The 13,727-nt window shown below is 41.1% G+C and overlaps 1 protein-coding gene across 1 annotated transcript in view; it reads right to left on the bottom strand.

The window, feature by feature from the left end:
- Nucleotides 1–13,727, bottom strand: part of LOC132155811 (leucine-rich repeat and fibronectin type III domain-containing protein 1-like protein) — a 166,089-nt gene that overhangs the window by 64,408 nt on the left and 87,954 nt on the right. The window lies entirely within an intron of this gene.

Here is a 13,727-nt window from a genome sequence, read left to right as displayed (position 1 = left end):
GGAGTAATGATGCTGAAATATATATATATATATATATTGAGTGTTTTTTTTTATAATCTATTCATTGATTATTTCATCTGCCTTAATAATGCAGACTAATGTTCATGAATTAGCTTTAATTAGGTAGGTTCAGCTACAAACAATGATATATGTGATTAATTTGTAATTCATTTGATTATTAATTGCCATATCATGTCCAATTAAACATTTTTTAACTGTTTGATAGCTCTCATTAAAACATGAGTAAATCAAGATGTTGACCCTCTGAGCAACATGAAAAACACAATTCCAATTTTGCCCAGAAAGTGATCAAGGTGACAATACTACGTTAGTGCACTCCCAGCCATTAAAACCACTGAAGCTGTCACTGTAAGTTTACACCGTTTGAGCCCTGCAGTTCAGCATGAATTCTGGAGTTCTGGACTCGCAAAAGCTCCCCTTTAAATCAATATAGCTGTCCCTTCTGCAGATAAATATGTCATTTACACCTCGCTATATTGCCAGTTAAACCGATTGCACTGCAAGCTTGGAAACAAATCCAAAAGAATTCCAAATTACCAAAGGTAAATTTCCCTTTGGTTTATAAAGCATCTAAATGTCAGGTAATGTTTTGTCAGGGCTCAATTTCAAGTGCCATTGCTGACCGAAATGAAACATGAAACACAGATGTGTAGGTCAGATTGCTTATAACTCGCTCATTAAGGACCAGATGTTATTAATCGTGGTAAATTGTTTGAAACACCTCAGATTAGCCATTGCATCCATGTACATGACTTATGTGCCTGTGATTAGTTACAAAACTCAACATCAGCAAAAATACGCAACCTAGGGTCATCAAAAAAATGTGCCTTTAACTACTGTACATTTCTGCAAAACTGTAAATGCAACTGACTGCAGCTTAAATAAACAAATTTTTACACAAACTGATTTTTTACACACAGGGCAGATTATTGGTTCATAAAGGGTTATGTTTGTGTGGTTCCTCGCACAGTACTATGAAATAGGCTCAAAACACTTTTACCGTGCAGTGCATAATTTGTAAAGTAATACATTTTGATGTTTACATCAGATAACCAGCTCTAAATGCACAGCTCTTCTGACAGAGTAAACTTGCTCATTAGCGCACCCGGTACAGCATTACTCTTGCATTGTGAAGTGAGTCCTGTGAAACACAAGTCATGATAAAAGAACTCAAAGTCTCTTAGCAAAATAAATTACATTTTATGTGTTTTTATCTCCTGTTTGCTTTTGTAAACCCTATCGGTTAGGTGTAGTATAGATGCTTTATTATTTTCAAACACCATTAACCATTTAGGCGCATTCACCGGACATTTAATTTCCAAGCTGCCCCAATACGTACAACAACCAACGTAATAAAACATTGTCAGATTCACATTTGTCTGTTTTAGATGAAAATTGGCATGCTTTTAGTGCTTTTTTCACTTTGAAATTGGCAGTAAACATGCAAGAAATAATGTAATATAATTTTGCAAAAATGTTGCCCCAGGTTCGTTTTTCCAATTATTCTGGTTTGAAAAAAATAAATAAAAGTTGCAAATAGAAAAATATGATGTCACTATTCATGATAAGGGTGGCAGTAATGTTAATTTCATAACTGTGCAGTCCTTATTGAAAATCTTACACTGAATTAAATAAAATTAAAAACAAATATATTTTGTGATATATTTATGTTCCTCCACATTTAAAGGTTAATGATGTTCTCTTCCCTACACAGCCAGATCAACATGCATCGCTTCTATAACAAATACATTCATAAGATAAGAACAACCGTTAGTCTTCACACATTAGTAAAGATGCAGTTCATTGATAGGCAGGTACAGTCTGTCCAAAGGCAGAGCATCAGAGATGTTACATCAGAGAAATCTGTGACAGTGAAGCAAAATGTTGTGCGTCTGAATATTCCCTATTGAGGTTATTATTCTTTTTTCCCAAGGAAATATGCTTTCATTAAAGCTAGTGGAAAATGTTGGGTCACACTGACAAATCTGCCCTGCTTGACTGCAGTTGTGTAAGCCTTGATATTCAAAAGCTGAAGCAGAATCGGCTTTGAGCACTTCAGGGACTGGAGCTGAGGAGACCAGAAACCTTCCAAAATCACTTCATTTGCCATTTCTACCAGCGTCTGACTTTGTGACCTTTGAATAAAAACCTTGTAGGCTTATGTTCAGATGTCTAATGTTGCAGAGTTATTGAATTGCAATCAAAGTATGACATAAAAGTAATGACCAGAAAATACAGTTTTATTTGAAGGACACACTATAAGCTTAGACTGTAATATTGGGTTAATTAAACAAGATATTATTCAAAAGTGAGTATTTAAAAAACACGTAAAACACAGAATGGATCTGTTATACAGCTGGTTGCTTTACTGGTCTTATTTTTGAACAAATAACCCTTTTTTCTTATTTCCTTCATACATCCCTGGAATCTTTCCCATCATAAGATCTGCAGATTGCAAATGTGCAACATGTAAGAAAATGCCAAACTTTCATCAGACGCAGCTACTGAGCCGTGAAACTTACACATTTGTTCATGACATTGCTTAGCTTCTCAAGCATGACATCAAGTAATCGTTTCATATAAAATCTTTTCTTTTCCGATGAAAGTGAAACGCTCGTCCAAATTGGTCCAATCTGGCAACCGGAGCGATTGTATAAGGGGAGCGAATGACATCAGTGTGACATCATGAATGACATCACGAATGACATCATCTTTCTATTTAAAAAAAAAAAGCCTTTTAAAAAATAGTACATTATAAAATATTACTTAAAATTGGATTAGGATTTAATGAGGTTATACTGACATTATTCAAATGAAGATTGCGATGGATGTAAATAAATAAGTAGTTGTTTGAGACAAAAAAAGCAAGTAAAAACATCTTTATTTTCTGGCTTATACCAGTCTACACAGATTTGCCCTATTTTCACATACTACCACATGCCCATACAGGGGTTCTTGTGAGTAGACTGTATGGGTAGAGTCTGAAATCTGACTATGCACTATTTTCAGTTGTCCAGTTCAGAGTATATCACATCATGTCATCTGAATCCTCTCAACGAATCTGCAGCTAAGCCAATTTGGCAACACTCCTCCCATCGTTTAGTTGGGAATTTCCAAGCCGCAGCAAAGAATATATAAGTAAGTATAGTCTTAAGTATAGTCTTACAGAGACTTTGGCTGCAGTCGCCGGCACCTACACCTACACCTTTTTCAAGGCGCTCTTTTGCAGACAAAAGAGGAATAACTGAGAAAGGATAAACTATTCAAAAATAATTCGCTAACAACGGTTTTGTGCGCCATTTCAAAGACTGCATCTATGAGTGGCTAACAGCTAGCACCAAGCACAACAAGTTATTTGGCCATGTTTATTTTTTTTACACGAGTAAAGGTACATGGAATGACAGACACACAGATTTTATTTTCAAAGTGACAGGTGAGTGCTTTATTATTTGATGAGTATTGATCCATGCACATTGTTATGGAGGTGTTAGTGTTGTCTGATAATACTGTGGTGTGGTGTGTGGATGTCCAGCATTTGTACAGTTCTGCTGCTGTGGGCGTGTCATCATTTTAGAGTGAAGTGAATGTTCATAGTTAATTGTGTATTGGTGGATTACTTTTACTGATCCATGTAGGGAAATTTACTCTGAATTTAACCCACCCCCATCTAGCCTACTGCTGAAATTGTTGATCAGCTGCCATTGTCGTTGAGAGCCTTTGGGCAGCATAATATGCAAATTATTGACAGAGATGTTTGTAAGATTGATGTGTAAGGTTATGTAGTTTACAGTTGCTTACTGAAGGCCCTGACTGAAACCCCACAGTAGGCCACTGCTTTTAATCCAAAGCAACTTAATGCATTGCATTCAGTTTATGCAATCAAACACATGACCTTGGCATTGCTAGCACAATTGCTGTTAATATCAGAAAATTCAACTGATCATTCTATGTCTGTAATTGAATGCACAAATAAACACAGGGCCATTTGCATCTGTGCACTGCATCAGATCTGTTTAATTTGTATTAACTCTTGATGAAATTGATATACAATAGTGGTTTGAACAGTTAACACGCTCACAGTAAGGGTGAATGTGACTCAAGCAAGCAACAATCTCAACTTTCAACTAATAAATGCTGGCTGCACATAAACATGTCAAGAATGAAATAAGTACAAAATATCCCCTAAACGGACAATTTTTCTCTTAGAATTAAAAACATGTTTTAATATTTCATTTGGCACAAAAGCCTAATGTTTGTGCACAGCTGTCTGATTCTGATCTATTGTGCAACACACCAGGAATCTCAAACTTCTGCGCATGGGAGGTAAACAGAATCATTCAGCATCGAACTCAAGTATTAATGTTACTCCTGTGGTTTGTTCCAATGAGAAAGAAATCTGCAGTCTGTTTTCTTTGTCAACTAAAGCTTGTATCGATTACAATGCAGTATATGCGGAGTGTTTCAGACTTTAGTTGGTATCAAGATTAAACACTCTCAACTCTAAGAAAGGGTTTCCATTAGAGTCACAGCTATTCCACGCTTTTGCTCTCGCTCTTTCTGTGCGGATGCATCTCCTTAATACAAGCCTTCAGCAGGCCTTTCACTTTGCATTAAATTATAGAAAGACCTAGTCAATAGAATAAAGAGAAAGAGAGAGGCGAGAAGACAATCGAGGAACAAAATGGAAAGCGTCTCTGGGTTGAGGCTGGGTTTGGTTAGTATTTTGATGGCTGAATTATGTCCCTTAGTACCAACTGAGCATCGTTTAAACACCACAGTCTACCTGAGTATTGTTGCTGACCATGTCCATCCCTTTATGACCACAGTATACCCATTTTCTGATGGCTACTTCCAGCAGGATAATGCACCATGTCACAAAGCTCAAATCATCTCAGACTGGTTTCTTGAACATGACAATGAGTTCACTGTACTCAAAAGGGCTCCACAGTCACCAGATCTCAATCCAGCAGAGCAGCTCTGGGATGTGCTGGAACGGGAAATTTGCATCATGGATGTTCAGCTGACAAGTCTGCAGCAAAAGCTTGATGCTATCATGTCAATATGGACCAAAATCTCATGAGTAATGTTTCCAACACCTTGTTGAATCTAATACACACACACAGTATATCAACTGCAAGAAAAGGAGAACAGTCTAAAACCCAGAAAAAAAAAAAATATATATATAGTTATATGAAGAAAAAAAAATGAAAAAAAAAAACATGTTAGAAACCAAGTAACTACAGTTTTAAAAAAAGGTAAAATAAACAAACCATTAAATAAATTATAAAAAAAGGGAATCTGATAAGTTAGTAAGGAGATCCAGAACTCATTTGAGTTGTAAATGGCTATAGTCTTAAATGTAGTAATCTAGGCAAACCATTAAAAGCTCTAGGCCAGATCTGTCTTAATAGTCATAAAAAGCCCTACCCCAAACAACAGATACAATGTTAAAAACAAGGTGGTGGAATGGACTCTGTGAGCATTTCAACGAAACAAACAGTAGTTTGAGATCCATCCAACTGGGCGGTCATAGCAGTGGGTGTTTATGAGAGATTTCATGACAGAGAGCAGTGATCCTGCCCTCTTAAAGAGCGTTAGCCAAAAGTTTATAATCTTCAAAAGACAGGGCTGAGGCCTCGAGAACTACACACCTTCACTTGCACATGCCCAGGAGCTTTCTTTATATTATCAGTACCATAAATGAAAGTGCAGTACCCTGGAAAAACTTTGATCTATGAATGCACTAAAGTGGAACATCATCAAAGCAATTTGTGGCATGTAAAGTTACACCATACAATAAACATTTAATGTAAAGATCGATATATATATATTTTTTTTTGACATCTCCTGTTCATGCTCTCCATGAAAAAGTACAAGGATCTGTCAGTCATACTGCATTAGATAGAAAAAGATCCCAGATACTACTGTAAAAGTTCCGAAAATCACAAACCATGCATTTCAAAATTAGGCCAATTCCCATTTTACAAAACCTGATCAGATCTTCATCCGAAGTGTGTTTTCAAATGCTCTGATTTAATGAAAATCCAGTATATTCCCAAAATCAATCTCCCGTGGGAGACCATCGGTGCAAATCCAATTGCAGAACATGCATTGCTGGCATTAGCAATAATGAATGCTTATAAATAAAGAGAGAGGCAGACTCTTGAATGCTAGATGACTCGAGGCTGCTGGAGTAGCCGACGTAAATCTCAAGTGGGACACTCCATCAGAAATGAATCCCAGTGCAGAGAGCTGCCACTGTCTTCTCCAGCATGACACTTTCACTTTAAGTGCTCGTGAAGGTCCATTGTATGGTATTGTCCCTGTCCCCTGATCCCTGCTGTGAACTATGGGAAAATGTACGAGTGAGGATTGATTAAAAAATATCTTCTGGTTGAATGGAAAGGACAGGGGGAGGAAAGTCATGCTGAATGAGGCCAGTGACGAGGTGGCAGTGGTGGACTGGGATTCAATGATTGACAGAGAGAGAAAAAAGGAGGAAGACAGTAGATTTTGAAGCCTTGGTAACAAGGTTAGCAAAACATTTAAAGATTCTGGTTCTTTATTATAATATATATATATTATATATATATATATTTTTTTTTTAGGTCATACAGTCAATAAGAGTCAATGGAGACCAATGTTGTTTTGTGATGGCTGATGCCAATGTATTGGTCAACTAATATTTTAGACCCATACTGAATTTTATTGCATGAAAAGAAAAAGACAACAACAACAAAAAAACTGTTAAAGGCACAATATGTAATTTTTCTGCTTTAAAAATAGGAGAATTCACTATATCTATATCTATGAACGCCAAATACAAAGGTGAACAGAAGCAAAGAAGAGACGGAAAAGAAAAAGTAGTAGCTAGCCTTGATCGAGACTATTATATTTTATATTGTTTATATTAGTATTTATACCTCAATCAATAACTTAGTTATGGATCATGATTATGCTTTGCCTGCACGTTCTGTGAAGCGCAAACGTACGGGTGAAATAAATGACCCGAGAAGGTTTTGGGACAAGAGAAGAAACAGCTGCATTTCCAAGATGGAGAGAGCTTCGTGACAAGCTGAAACTACAGAGAGATGCCGAACTCGCTTGCATTCAGCTAACTATATCTATCCGTATATTTTGTGAAACGATGATGTCTTGTGTAAAACGCAGATGGACTAGCTCTCATGTAGAGTATAATGTAAATCCACATGTGTTCTATATCTAGCTGGATAAAGTAGCTTCAAATGCAGTTCACTATCTTGTTCGATATCATAGTATAAATGTAATTATAATTATTAACGAAAGGCGACTGTGAAAGAGAGAGGCGAGAAGACAATCGAGGAACAAAATGGAAAGCGTCTCTGGGTTGAGGCTGGGTTTGGTTAGTATTTTGATGGCTGAATTATGTACCATTCATATCAGGAATCCAGTGTCGCTTTTGCGTTTACTGCTTGATTCCAGCGACTAAATATCAGACGACTGCCAACAGATACATCAGATGTATTCAGAGTAATACCAAATTAAACACTATCAAGAGAGACCAGTTATCAAATACAACAGATCAAACTTTGTATTAGACTTTGTACAGAGAAATCGTTTTTTTACATTTGAATTATCAAAGAATCCTGAAAACAGTATCAGAGTTTTCAATCAATAAATAAATAAAATACAATTAAAAATGTAAAATTAAGCATGCACAACTGTTTTCAGTGTTGATAACATATCAGCATATAATTATTTCTGAAGCATCATGTGACACTGAAAAATGGAGTAATGGCTGATAAATTTCAGCCTTGCATCACAGCAATAAAGTATATTTAAAAATGTATAAACATAGAGAATGTTTTGTTTTTTTTAATAGCAATAATATTTCACAATGTGTTTTTTTTCTGTACTGTTGATCAAATCAAATTCAGTGCATTTAGGCATCTAGATGTGTTGAAGATGACTTGCTTTATTGCACCTGTAAAAGAGCTATGTGGAGGTTTTTACTTAAAAAAAACTTTAAGATAGAGTTTTCATTTGTACATGTATGAGCCAACCATGATGTAAAAAAAAGAATGACACCTCGACTGTCCACCACGGTTGCCTCTATCAGCCTGTAGGCTCAATTGGCACGCAAATTCACAAAATGTGACGTCATGTGCATTCTCGTCTACTTGGGCTTAAAACCGTACGGCAAGCCATCCATTATAGTAAGAAGCGGCAATAGTGTTTTCAAATGGACTCTGCGGATGGAAAGAAGCAACCAGCCTCCAGCACAATTCAGACACCCACGGACACTCCTCGTAAGTAAAAAAAAAAAGAGCGTGCGCACTGAGAACGAGCATGAGACTGGCTGCAGTTCCTCTAACGGCCACTGGTATCAGTAACGGTTAGAAATTTCAGAACCTACGCAATGCTCCTTTAGGTAAGAAATACATTCATATAGATTTGAAAGAACATGAGGGCAAGTATATTTTTTGGAAAATAAATTTGCACCAGAATATCTGATGGTGTGTCATGCAACTCGATCTCATGAAAATTAAGCATTGTAAGAAAGGTAAGTCTTGTTTGAACTGCTGATTTGTATGATCTGACTCTTACGAAACTATTTAAACTAGAGGTTATAGGTCCACCCTTAATTCAAGACCAATTCACCAAATAATAAAGTAATTATTCATTTTGATAAGACTGTGCTGGAGTCATTGGACTGAATCAGACAGTATACTCTATCATTTCTAAGTGATTCTTTAGAGTAAAGTATTGAATTTAGTTCAGTAGAGTTCAATGTTCTTTCATAAAAGCAAGATGGTGTTTATTAAATTCTTGACATTATTACTAATTATAAAGGACAACTTGACTTTAGAAGTACCTTTCCACAAATTTTTCTATGACATAAAACAAAGTGACAAACATCTTTTTAAATTACTCAGATCATGAATTATGTTGTTTTGCTGTTCATTAGAAATTGCGTTAATGTTGAACCATTGAAAACATGAGTAAAAAAATAAATAACTGTAAATGTCATAGAAGAGGAATATCAGATGAAGGTCACAAGAGATTTTTCAGGCTCTTTGCAAATGTGAATAATTTACAAAAACGTGCAAAACAATAGGATTCAACCTTTTCATATTACTGAAAAATATTAGGTTACAGCATAATGTCTTTTGTAAATCTTTTTCATTATAGTCAAAGGACAAATACTGTAGGTCTCCATATTTTCAGAATTACTGAAAGGCATGTTTCATATACAGTACATTTTAAGAGAAAAATACTGAGCAGCAAGGAGAAGAAGAAAGCGAACAAACTGGTTCTTCTTTCAAAATGATTTTATTTCCACTATTTTAGAGCCTTTATGTTCTCAGCACATTTCACCAGTGTCATAAAGATGATGGGCGAGGCCTGAGGACAAAGGATGGGCATCAAACGCAGAGGCGCCACGGGCCGAGCATTTCACAGTGTGACCTGAACTCTATAAAAGCAGCCATCGCCGATCACATACTGAGTCTAGAGACTCCGGTGGAGAGAGTTAAGCAGATTGATGGATAGATAAATGGGAAATGGGGAAGGAAAAATATTCATGGGGCAAATGAATTGGTTTTGGCACTGTAGGCAGAAACCACAGCAAAATATGAAGGAATCCTTTGGAGAGCGATATGAAGAGTTCACATCATCTCTCTGAAATTGTTGATTTCGGATATCAATGCACGCGAGAGGTTTGCTGGAATGAAAGCGGCCCAAAACACCACCAAAAACATAATTATTCTACTGTCTAATTACACATGAGAGATTTAACTGAAACAAGCACATCTTTCCATCCTCTACCACTTTCATTTGGTCCAGGCTATTGTGCCAGCGGCTCAATGTCTGTAATCATGTGGCCATAGCCATTCGTGGCCACTGTTGTTATGACTGACCTCAAAAACAGAGAAAGAGAGTGCAGTTTTGAATAGGAGTTCAATCAGTCTTTCATTGTCAGCCAAACACCATTGAGTTCCCTTTCGAAAGGGAACTCTACACTACGTCAGAATGACGCTTTGGGGAACGCCTCAGGCGTGACAGGTGTCTGAAATCACTATCAAATCACGGCAATCATAATGACCGGCGACAGCCCGTGAATCATTAACGTGAATGATTAACGTGCGACCTGCAAGTATAAAAGGGAGCCTTGCAAACATGACAAACATCTTTTCGTCTTCAGGGACTGTCTGTTTGATATCGCTGGAAAAGTCGGCAAAGAAAATGAAACGCACGGAGAAGGCTGAAAGCTTCAGGAAGTGTGCGGATCCGTGCCCAAGGTATTTGACGCCGGGTGATTCACACGAACTGTGCGTTCTCTGTCTGGGCAAAGAGCATGCACAGGCGGCTCTTGAGGGAGCTGTCTGTGCAAACTGTGAGCGTTTTTGCTTTGAAAACGCTCCGCTCTCGTCTAGCCTTCTTCTCGAGTGAGGAGGGCTCACCATCTGTACCTCGTGGCTCAGGTCCCGCTCGCGCTGAGGCAGAGCGGCGACTCGCGTCATGGGGTTCCCAGAGGGATCTCGCCGATCGTCTTGAGAGGGGTGTTAACCTCTCAGATGATTCGGCGGATGACGAGGGTGAGTTGCAGGTGGATGACGAAGAGGATTTTTCTCCTACTGTTCCTGCAACAGATGCTCTTCAGGACGGGCAGGTGATGGATGAGGAGGAGGTCATTCAGGTGGACCCTGAACCCTCTCAGCCACCCTGCCCCGTGTATGCTGAGCTGCTGGATGTAATGGAACGCGCCACTGACAGGTTGCAACTGCCATGGCGGCGCGTTAGGGGAGAAGTTGTTCGTGGCAGGCTGGACGATCGATTTCTCCCCGGCCATAGACCACCAGCTCAGGCGAGCCTTCCATTTCTTCCTGATCTCCATACTGAGATCGAGAGGGCATGGAAGAACCCATACTCCGCTCGGATCCACCGACATCAGCGGGCTAGTTTCGCTGATGTTGAGGGGATCGGCGAGTATGGGTATGTGTCGATGCCGCCCATTGACGAGACGTTTGCGAACCATCTCGTGTCTGGGCGGGCGTCGACACTGAGTGCTCCAGCCCTGCCATCCAAACCGCTCAAGACCACAGCGCGTTTGAATGGCAGAGCATAAACGGCAGCGGGTCAGGCCGGTGCTGCCCTGCACACTATGGCGGTGTTGCAGGCGTACCAGGCCGACCTGCTGGGGGATCTCGACCAGGGGGCATGGCTGTCCCCTGAGGCGGTGGCTGAGCTGCGCCGCACCACAGATCTTGCTCTCCGGGCCACTAAACAGACTGCCGCTTCGATCGGTCGATCGATGGCGGCAATGGTGGCCACGGAGAGGCATCTGTGGTTGAACCTGGCTGGCATCGGGGAGAAAGAGAAGGCCTTTCTCCTTGATGCACCGGTTTCACCCTCTGAACTTTTTGGCACCTCCGTGGAGGCGGTGGTTGGAAAGTTCAGGGAGGCGAAGGCGCGCTCAGCGGCGTTTAAGACCTGTATACCGCTGAGATCCGGATCCGAGCCCAGACAGGCGGGAGAGCCTGGCCCTTCACGACCTGAGGGCCGTAGACAGGGCCAGAGAGCTAGTGTCGCCTCTCGTGCACCCCCTCCATGTAGGAGCAGGTCACAGAGGAGGCGTGACTCCCGCAGGAAAAAGAAGGATCTGAGGGAGGTGATCCAGTACAAACGATCACAGCGTTAGTGATGGATCATCTCCTGGAGGGCTGTTACTATCCTAGCCCTCTCCTCTTTTTCCCGACTCCCCAGGCGTTTCTTACACCAGGCCTGGGGCTGGGTCTAGGATGAGAACAAGGTTCTGATGGCCCGCCTCGGCTTGGTTGGTGAGAGCGCCTCTTTCAGGCATGTAAAGTGATGGCCCCCAGGTTCATAGAGAACTCTCTGGCGAGTCTTCACTCTGCACGCCGCAGGTGAACTGGTTGGTTTTTAATATAATTTCTGTGTGTATACTAACACTGATTTGTATTTCTCTACAGACCTTGTTCCCTGTATAGACCTAGGGAGTCATTCTTAGAGGAGCAATGAGGTAAGGTATTGGAACTTCAGGGCCCTGAAGCCCCCCCCCCCAGCTTGTGGCTAGAACGATTTAGGGAGAAGCTCAAAAAAAGATTTGACTCCCGTGTGAGTAGGTGATGGCCTTCCTGTCATGACATTTTTATGCGTGGTGGGCCACCACTCATTTCTATGTTAGCCTCAGGGCTTTAAGCCGCCTAGGGGTAGAGTAGTTGGTCTTCCTAAAAAAAAAAAAAAAAAAAAAAACTTTTTACTTTAGGTTTAGACTGACGCTGGCGCTTCAGATAGATCTTATGTCCTACCTTTCGGTTTGTGACATTGGTATCCTGAGTACTTCGCTCCCCTGGCAGTAGGTTGAGTGTTTCAAAGCCTCTCAATCAAGTAGGCTGTGGCTCCTCCGAGCCCTCAGGTAGATCTATGCTTGTAGGTCGGCCCTAACCCGGGCCGCCTCTGTAGCTGGCCTAGGCTATGTTTGGGATGTTGGAGGCGTTTTGCTAAGTATAGCTGCTGCATTTTATTATGTGTAGGCTTCCTCCCCGAGATTTCAGCCTCCTCCCTTAAATGGGAGTTGTTGGCCAAAGCCCGCCCCTTTCACTGCATTCAGGGGTGATAGAGTAATGCAGGGTGGTAGTTGAGGTATGATCCTTCAGGCGGGTCAGGCTGTCTTTCGCTCTGCGATGTGATAGTTTGCCAGACCCTGCCGAACAGAGCTACTTGTTTTTAGGCCTCTAGAGCTGGCTCCACTCAGCCCGTTGAGCTGAACCGCTCGGACGATGGGTGAAAGTTGGTTGGCTTGCAAGCAAGCTCCGCTCCCCCAGGCTGGGCACAGGACAAATCCCTGTCACCCTTTGGAGCCACTTGCAGGCCCGCTCCCTGTCTAACATTTCAGGGGCATATGGTGTTACTCCCCCGCTAACGCAGGGTAGTTTTGAGTAATCCATTCTCAGCTCTGTATTATCTACCTCACACCATGATGGCTCCGGTTGAGCAGGGAGTTCTAACTACATTTCATTCCGGTATTTGAACTCCGCTCCCTTGAAGCCAGAGCATTGCCATGAGCTGATGCCCTTGCATTTAGTAGGTAGGCCCTTAAAATGGGGCCTCCACTAGGCAGAGTGGCGTATGTTGTACTCCCCTGCTATGAGGGTATTGCTTTTTGCTGAGTACACTGCCTTTGGCAATGTGATTAGGTACCAGGATGCTGTAAGCGCTGTAGTAACAGTTTTTCTGCCTTGAAGGCTGCACAGTTAGGTAGTAGGCCCCAGCAGGCCTCCTTGACTGGGTAACCCCTAAGATAGGGCTCCTAGGCCAGCTCACCTTTGGTGGTTGGCCCTGGTAGTTTGGGCAGAAGACTCACTACCGAGTAGTAGGTCTTAAACAGGCCTCCTCGGAGGTGGGTCACAACATTGTGGAGCATACACTAGGTCAAAACTTTAGGAAAAATTTTTATTAGTATGGTTCCAGCAGTGTTCATTAAAGTAGCAGAAAGACTCGCTATCAGCTAGTAGGCTCGACCGGGCCTCCCTGTTAGGCGAGTCCCCAGCAGCAGTACACATCCAGCTGATTAGACCGTTTCAGGAAGTAGGCCTCTTCAGGCCTCCCTGAAGATGGGCTCCCACATTTTTTGTGGAGATCAGGTAGTAGGCTTTACTAGGCCTCCCTGAGGGCTGAATCCCTCATACAGTGGTACTAAGTGG

This window comes from Carassius carassius, chromosome 13, assembly GCF_963082965.1.
Source record: "Carassius carassius chromosome 13, fCarCar2.1, whole genome shotgun sequence".
NCBI classification, from domain to species: Eukaryota; Metazoa; Chordata; class Actinopteri; order Cypriniformes; family Cyprinidae; genus Carassius; species Carassius carassius.
The sequence above is the reverse complement of the archived record's forward strand: the minus strand, read 5'-3'. Positions and strand labels throughout refer to the sequence as shown.